Here is a 9,585-nt window from a genome sequence, read left to right as displayed (position 1 = left end):
CCCTTTCCTTCATCCACCTGCTGGCTTCCACCACTTGCTAATGTTACTGAATCTGTGGAAGCTCCGCGATAGCCACCACACGAAGTAACGAGTAACGACCCTATCTAAATCCCAGTAATGACTAACGCGTTCCTGATTTTGGCATAATAACTAGTTACCGTGCTCGTTACCACAATAATAATGTAGTTACTGTAACGCGTTACTTAATAACGCGTTAGTCCCAACACTGTGGCCCACACAATGTGCTTACACATGGCCCACATACCGCAAAGAATGACGGCCCTTTGGTAGGCCCAGATCTGGTTTGCCAGAGGTGGCCCACACATAGGCCAGCACAAGGCCAGTTGGAGACACACTGGTGGTCCTGTGCTGGCCCATGTGTGGATTACTTCTGGCAAACCTGATCTGGGCCACCAAAGATCCGTCATTCTTTGCGGTATGTGGGCCATGTGTAAGCACATTGTGTGCAGCCACGGGCCAGTTGCAGACACACTGCTGTGTGCTGGCCCAGAACAGTTTCAGCTCTGGCCCCAGATGTCAGCCTAATGTGTACCTTAATCAAGCCATGTAATAACAACATTTGCCGGAACAACATAATGAAAAAGTAACATGTTGAAACTCCGTTCAGACAGTGAATGGCCTGATTTTTATATAGCACTTTGAGTTACTCTGCTAGATTACTGAAAGTGCTCTATACAAAGTGCCACATCCACCCAATCACACACAGTTTCTCTAAACTGAGTGCTTCCTAACTACATTCATACTCTTGACATCCAGACTGGAGGAGCCAGGGATCAAACCACTAACCTTCCGATCAGTAGGTGACCTGCTCTACCTCCTGAGCTACAGCCACCTGGTGGTAAACATGGGTAAACCCTCAGTAGGTTTTGGATAAAGTGTACGCTCACAAACCTGTCAAACCTGCATAGCAGTATATTATTGGAACATGGCATTTGGGTCTTCTAACTAAAACAGGAAAATGGGAACATAAATAGTGCCATCATTGCCAGACCTGTCCCACATCTGGTTGACCACTTACCGTGCCAGAAGTCAGCCAGCAATGCCAGCTTGACACCACATCCGGGCCAGACCTGTCTGCTATGTGGGCTGTAACTAAAGCTGGCTAATTCAAGCTACAATCACAATCATTTTCATGTGTATTTTTCCCCCTTTCGAGATATAACACGACTGGCATGTTGTACATCAGTGACAAAACTGAACTTTTAAAGGCAATTATGGCAAAACCAAGGGGCACAAAAATGAACCCTTTAAACTGCAGTTACTCAAGAGGCCACCTGAGATTCCCATCAGACTGCCATGTTAAAAAACTTCAAACTTTACAGCATTAAAAAGCATGTTTATAGCCTGGTACAGTTCTGCCTTATATTGAGATTTTCGTGACACTTCACTAACCATCTTGGAAGGGAAGTTGTGATGGTGTCGTGGCCACGGTAGGACAAACACTTTTATCAAAGAAACTTTTTCTTTTTTCAAAGCCCATGTGCAAAGATCTTTATAATCCTCCTCTCTCTGACACTCCCTCCATCTGGGAAAAGCTGCTGTTCCAATATTTACTCTCATTCTATCGGTAGGCCGGCCACATTGTGTCTTTCCTTTGGGTTTTTGCTTCTTTGGTGAAGGTGACTCCTTCTCAGGGTGTGAGAGTATGATCCTTCATATTAGAGTGTAAAGGTGCAGGTGTATTAAAATTTGCTTCCATGCCACACAAACACCTATGAGTTCTCTGTTCCTCTGCCTTTAGCTTGTTCACATGCATAGCCACATTCCCATTAGGCGGAACAGTGATGTCCTTCAAGATGATGGAGCAACAAAAAGATTTGCCTCCTCCTTTAAATGGATTCAGTCTAAGTTTATGAGAAAGCATCAAATTGATGGGAGACATAATTGTCAATTATTTAATGTATATTTATGACTACGACATTTAAAATTAGTGCCATTCTAAGAGTCGAAAAGGAGAATACTCGTGGGACTTCACGGCACGATCCTCTCTTCACTCGATGCTTGGCAATGGGACTTTACTAACCAGCGGCTGCCTGTGTCCATCTTTTATACTGTCGGTGGTCAAAAAACCTCTAAAGCTAGCTAATGTATTGCCACAAAGAATTCCATGGAGAATGCCAAACTGTTCACTGAATTATCAAATAAATTTTGCATTTTTTTCCCCCCCATTAGACGTCGACTGCTGCTCATTAAGTCTGAATTACAGCACACAGTCACTGTTTAGGCCAGTATGTCATGTTAAGTACCACACACAGAGATTCTGGTGTTTATAATGTGCATGAATAATACCCATTAAGAGCACAGTGCACATGGTGGTGAAGGATATAATTGTAGTGTCTTGAGCAGTTCCCAGCAGATTGCTCCCCCAAAGCTGAAATGGAAATTATGCCTTTTCTAAATGAGCTCTCTTACTGACCTCCACCGAGGAAAAACGCTTAGACCCTTTTAAACCATCGAGAACTACTTTCCAAATTACACGTGTAGCCGATGTACAAATTCCTGAAAAATGTTCTCCTTCCCTCAGACAGTTATCTGGCTAAAGAGCAGTGTGTCCCTGTACCTGCAGAGCACAGCCAGGTCAATGAGCTGCCTCCTCCTTCCGAGTCACCACAAGGATTTCTCTGTACTTCTCTGATGCTTCCTAACACATGTCTCCGAGCTCCCTCTGACCTCAACCTGTTCGTCTCACACCTTTCTGCTGAATTCTCTTCATCTCAAAGAGGCTCAAAATACCTCTTTTCTCAGCTGGACAGCCTTATGCAACATTCATGTCCACCAGATGATTCTTGGGTTTCTGCAGTCATTTATTTTTTTCGCTACTTGGAGGGAACAGTGCAGGGAAGAAAAGGGGGAGAAAAAAAACACACACAGCCGTGACATATCAACAACTGGAAAAGGTTTGACAAAGGAGTGAGTAAACACCTCCTGCAGCAAAGGACCTCCATGTGTAGTTATTGCATCGTGCAATTTTACTTTAGACTCTGGCTGTTTGCCTGCAGCTACTTTCAGGCAACAAAATGTACAGAGGAAAAACCTTTGACATTCATTTAGAGACGTGTTCCTGGGCACCTGACGACCCCGTTTGGGCCTCAACCAACTCATTCTTTGTTTTGTAGCTAAACTGCTCTCCTGAGTTTAGCAGCTAATTGCCTGTCAACCAGTGGGGCTTGTTAGAGCAGTTTATCTTTTCTTTAGTGGAAAATATCTCCCTGCTGCTCAATTTTGGTGACAGCAGAGAGACGAAACAATCAAGTTGCAAACCAAAACAAGAAGCTAAAAAGCTGCACGTGGAGCTGCGACATGAGATCAGGGTGAGGACGTAGCAGTTATGTCACTACAAGCAAAAAATTTCATTTGCAGTATTAAAGATAATTATTAGGAAATTGAGTAATCATCCATCCAGTCTATCCCAGCTGTCATAGGGGGAGAAGCAGATACACCACAGACAGGTTACCAGGCTGTCTACCACACACACTCACACCTACAGCCAATTTAGAATCTCCACCTAACACGCATGTCTGTGGACTGAGAGAGGAACCCACACGGCCAAAGACTTTCTTGCTGTGAGGCAACAGAGCTAACCAAGTAACCCTCAGGGCGTAAAATGAAAGAAAAAAATACAAAGAATTCCTAATATCTTGTAATTATCGTGTCTGCAAACTCACAACAATACAAATTAAAGCCATCTTTGAATTACCAGCTTCATTACAGAACTCACAGCTAATCCACGATCAAAATGTTTATGGACTGATTTTCTCCAATTCATTAAAAAAAAGAAAAAGAAGAAGCTTCAGTGCCAGCAAAGCTATGCCCTTAAACTCCAACAGAGGAGTGCGACAACTCCTGGGCTGAAAACAACAATTTTATGTTTTGCAGACTCAGTTTTTTCCCCCTGAGTTAATGGCGAACGGGCCCGCCGAGCCCCCCCGGACTGTGAGCAGTCGACCTGCTGAGGTGCTTGCACGGGTTGGGCCCAGTCGAAGGCTAATGGCTCCCAAAGTCACACCAGGTGAACCTGCTGAAAAATTTAAACTGCACCAAAACGGAATACCACCCCAAGCACAGAATATTGGAAAAAATGAAGCAGTGCTGAAGAGAGGGCAAGTGGGACTGTGAGTATGTGCGTGAGGGCAAGCGTGTAGGAGTGTATGATGAGTGAACATGTAGCTGCGCTGATTCTATCAGACTCTTGTCAGGTCCTGTTGGGTTTTTCTATATAAAAATGCGAGCTAGGAGACTTGTGCTTTACTTACACTTTTGGCTCTATTTCCGATCTATACATCTCACACACACACACACACACGCACACACACACCGTCAGTCTCTTCCTGTTTTCCCCTCTACTTTTCCCCTTTTCTCACATCATTAGTCTCTGCATGTCTCTCCTTGTTCTCTCCCAGGAGCTCAGTGAGGATTTGGGCCTCCTCTCCTCCTAGACTCACCTACATCCTTTCATCCTGTTCCCTCCTCTCATGCTCCTCACTCCCCTCTCCCTCCTTTTCTTCTTCTCTCCCTCTCTCCTCACTCCTTGCTGAACCTACTTCCTGAGCCCCCAGCCCCCCCCCCCCAAAAAAAGAAACCCAGACACACACACACACACACAGATATTACACACGGTGCACACGCATACAGAATCAAGCCCAAACCCATCTGCAGCCAGCAGCACAACATCTAATCCTTATGCTTGGGGAGGAGGGGGCCTTGCAACCATTCCTGCTCTTTATTTTTTTAGTGGTATTATTATTATATTTTTTCTGCCCAACCATTCATTTTCTTATCTCTTTTCCTCTTCAATCATTTTCTCCATCCTTTAATGCGTGCCCAGAATCCCGCTGTGAGATGCTGGGGTTTTAGGACGAGCTGGAAAGGTTTTCTCCTTTCAACCTTTGGTGCCCAGTCCAGGTCTTGTCGCTCTCGCGCTGTGAGGACGCACGCAGACAGACTGACACATTCATACCACATTTTCACTCCTCGACACACTTTCGACTGAAATAAAAGTGAAATAAGCTGCTGTGGTGTTTAGCTGGGGTGAAACCTGCAGCCTGTAATCTCTGCGTGCCACATGACTGGTGCCTGGCGATGCTGCCGCTCCTGCTGCTCTGGCTGCTGCTGCCTCCCTGTGGCCGTCAAAGCGAACTGCAACTCCTCTTCTTAATAATAATGACCATTTGATTTTTAGAGGAGTTGCATCACGACCCCCCCACCCCACCCCCACCCCCCTCTCTCTCTCTCTTTCTCACACACACGCACACAGACACACACGCACACCACACACACATGCACATGCCACCGCCACCACCTCTGCCTCCCCTCTCCATCTACGCTGCCACCAACAACACCAACACCACCACCACCTCAACCCCTCCTCTCTGGGTTGGATAAATATTGCTGGAAGATATATAACGTGTTGCTATGGTGATCAGCTCTTGGTTTGTTTTTCTCTCTCTCTCTCTCGTCATGGCGTTTGTGGAAGACGGGGACATGCTGGTGCGCAAGGGAGCTCTGAAGATCTGTGGGTGCATGTGTGTGTGTATCATCACGTTTATGTTTGAGAGAGAAAGATGGAGGAGTGGGCTGAGAAGATGTGTGTGTGTGTGTGTCTGTGTGTGTGTGTGTGGTGGTGGTGATGGGGTGCTCCTTTTGAAGAGGAGAAAACATTCACAAAAACACAGCAGACCCAAAAATAGGAGACAATCTCTCAGACCTTGTGTTTTTATGCACGCCACGCACCGCTCACCTACCGTAGCCTATGTGCACAAAACTAAGAGCCCTGACTAGCAGCCGTCTCTGGGGAGTGTTTAACCTCTCTTCCTCCTCCTCCTCTCCTTCTTCCCGGTTTCTTGCACCACCTCTCTATCTACCACCACCACCACCACCCCCTGATCTCCGGCTGATCTGTCTCCCTGGGGACACATTTGCAGTCTGCCTGATTGGCTTCTGTTTATGTGCATGTGCTAATGTGTTAATGTGCCTGTGTGTGTGTGAGGGTATGAGCATGCTGTCCTCTATCAATTAGTGCAAGCTGGTGCAGCAATTACCATCAACCCATTGTGTTTGCGCCGTGTATGTCGACGCACACGCACACACAAGGGATAACAAGTGCATCACTGATCGCCAGCTGTCTGCCATTGAAAACTCCCTAATGGTCAAGCCCACACAGACACACAATCGCTGTGACAGCCTGGACGTTTGTTTAGATGTGTGTGTGTGTGTGTGTGTGTGTGTGTGTGTGTGTGTGTGTGTGTGTGTGTGTGTGTGTGTGTGTGTGTGTGTGTGTGTGTGTCTCTGATGGTTCACAAGACACATACCAGCTCTCTCTTTCAGACCAGACGGCATCCTAGGAGACACCTATATGTGTGTGTTTATGTGTGTGTGTGTGTGTGTGAGCGCAGCCCAGATGGCCATCTTCGAGGGGTTTTTCTGGAACATTCAGGCACTTGTTGCTTCTCGTCATGTCTTTTTCTTTCACTCTCTCGTTCCCTTTCCTTCTCTCTCTCACACACACAAACACGTGCACATAAAGAGGGCTTCTTTTGAAGCGTGAAACAGCTCTGCTTCTCCTCCATGGTTCCATCAAATTGCAGCCTTTAGAGCTTTCAGATACATGATGAAACAAAAACAACCGTGTCGTGTCAGCGCAGGAAAGGAGGAACAGATATCCCAGCCGGATGCAGTGTAAGGCAGCGCCGGTGTCTATCGCGCATCTCTGTGGCGGTTGGAGTGGCAGAACAAATCAAACTTTGGTATTTAATTGGCTGAGTCTAAAAAAGTGGGAGGTCAAGTGTTCGCTATTAATCTGGCAACTCTTTCTTTGGGACATCTGAGTCCTCCTGTTCATTCTTTGGCAGTGAATTAGTGGAGGGAGGTGGCAGGACTCAGTTTTGCAGAACAATTTTGCATGTGTGCTCAGGTCAAATAAAACTGCTGTCAGATCAGGCAGAGACAAGGAATGGAATACACAGAAAGCCTGCAGCTTTCACACGCATATGAACTTGAGTGACATCCCATTCTTAATCCATAGTTTTTAATATGATGTAATAATTAATATGAACAGCTTTAAAAAGTCTTTCCACAAGGTGTAAGAGGATGTTTATGGGAATTTTTCACCATTCTTTCAAAAGTGCATTTGTGAGGTCAGACACAATGTTGGATGAGAAGGTCTGGCTTGCAGTCTGATTCATCCCAAAGGTGTTCTGTTGGGGTGAGGTCAGGACTCTGTGCAGGCCAGTCAAGTTCTTCCATACCAAACTCACTCATCCACGTCTCCTTAGACCTTGCTTTGTGCACTGGTGCACACAGTCATGTTGGAACAGGAACCTGAATTCAAGGATTTGGATGTATGAATGAATACTTTTGGCAATATAATGTATCTGAAGATTAATGCTATAAAATGGGGAATCACTTTTACCTTTGTTATTTTAGCAGAGTAGCTGGGTTTCTCTGTTATGGGGAAGAATTCCACCCTAAATGTGCATAAAATCCATGGTGTGCCTCAAAGTTATCGATGATCGAATCAGGAGAGAGTTTACTTATTTTAGGAAAACAATGTGGGGTTTTTGTTTAAAGCAGCAGACAGTTCACCCCCTGCCTCTGCCCAGTACTAAAAATCCCTTATAAATATAAAGTTACTTTCCATCAGTCTGCATCGGGATCAATGTTCCCTCTAATTTTTCATGTGTCTGAGCGAACACACAAACTCCCTGAGCGGTCGCTTGGACCACTGTGAGCAACAGCAGACACGCCAGCATCAAATCCATCCTAGTTACATGGTTGATCAAAATAATCAAATTACAGCATTTATGTTAGACTACTTTTAATTAACTGCTTCAGCCCACTTACAATGAAAATTTAAAAAAAAATCTTGTTCATGACCTGTGTAGTATGTTAACACTATTGGAAGTAAAAAATAATAATAATAACCTGAGCTCCAATTTTGAAAACACAACTTTCTTTTCTTTTTTTTATATAAAGCTCTGACTTGTATTATGAGTATGAGTCTGTGGTCTGTCCTGCAAAATACAGTATAATGACCAATGTTGGGCAATTAATTATATAGTTACTTCTTCAAAAAAGTAACTGAGTTATGCAAACAAGAAAGTTTTTTGCATATGTTTACCTAAAAATGCAGTTAAGTTGTTTTTTTTAAATAAAAATAAATAAACATTTCAAACTATTTACAGAACAATCAGCTGTTCTGCATCAAATCTGATGCCACACAAATTATTTGTGCCAGTCCAAAAAACAATTTCTGTCCACTATGAGATAAAGGAGAACAACAGCCTGATACCTGCAGGCCTGACAGCAGGAGATGTATCACTGCTGTAACACCTGTAACATTTAGCAGTCGCCTCATTGTTCTGACACAACAAAATTATTGACTACACTACACACTAACTACACAAGATTTGCGCTAAATGTGGCAAATCTCTCACATCTCAAAACATCACCGTCACTCCTAAAACTTCCCCCTTCCTAAACAACTAAATGCCATGTTGCCATCTCATTTGATTGGTGACATGGTACATTTTTCGACCAATAGGAAAGGGTAGTGGTGGTGGCGAGAGGGAGGCCGGGGGGTTGGTTTTGCTTACAGGGAGAGCGCTTTCCAGCGTTTTCCTTATAAAACGCCGTTTTTACCGTTTCTTCCCGCAGTAACCAAACATTGCATATTTTTATCATAACTCTGGTTTTAGTGGCCTATCAACACAATTTAAAAACTGGTATAAAGTCCATACCTTTTCTGTCAATTGTTCCGTCTGTCCTGCTCACATCTTCAGTCGTTGTACACGTTGTCATTAATGTGGCTTCACTCCACATCAGCCACGCCGCTTTGCTAAAACACCGGTGTCGGTACATAAGGACGCTGTCATAGCCTGTGAGTCGCATTATTGGCTGGACTATGGGATATGGTGGCATCGTTCTGATCCCATACGGGAGCAGCCAGTCACTGACTAACACTGCAAAACAGAATTGTTAAAGTTTTCATTTTAATTTCAATTCAGGTTAGATTTTTGTGTGTGTGTGCAACACAGAGTTTCTGTGAGCAGAGACCGTGCCAGCAGTTTAGAGGGAACATTGATCGGGATCCACGTACGCATAAAAATAATAGTGTAACAACAGACAAGCTTATGAAGTGAGTCAGTGGCTCTCATAACTGGGGATTTCTTATCTGTACCTGTCTCACCTGTGCTTTGCAAAGGTGAAATGCTGTCAGATTTGGTATGAATGCTGCTTGCGGGTATAAAAGTACAAAAGAAAAATAGAAAAAGTTAAGTGAAAATGGCAAAAAAACAAAAAAAAACAACCAAAAGTATAAGCACTGAGTGTTTAATGGAGATGGAACGTTAACTGCACAGAGAGAAGAGTTTGTGTGTTGATTGAAATGATGGAAGCGAGGGGAGAAGAATGTTTCATGGTTTCGATGCTGTTTATCTTGGCTGCACGAAACACAAAAAAGGCTGAAAAAAGACACACAAAACTGTATCTGTAAAGGTCTAAGCTTTAAAAAGTGTCAGATGTTCACGACAGTCTGTCCGTGACAATAAGAGGAGGGTATCGATAAGG

This window comes from Astatotilapia calliptera, chromosome 6 (genome assembly GCF_964374335.1).
Source record: "Astatotilapia calliptera chromosome 6, fAstCal68.1, whole genome shotgun sequence".
Classification (NCBI taxonomy): Eukaryota; Metazoa; Chordata; class Actinopteri; order Cichliformes; family Cichlidae; genus Astatotilapia; species Astatotilapia calliptera.
Note: the sequence above shows the minus strand (reverse complement) of the source record.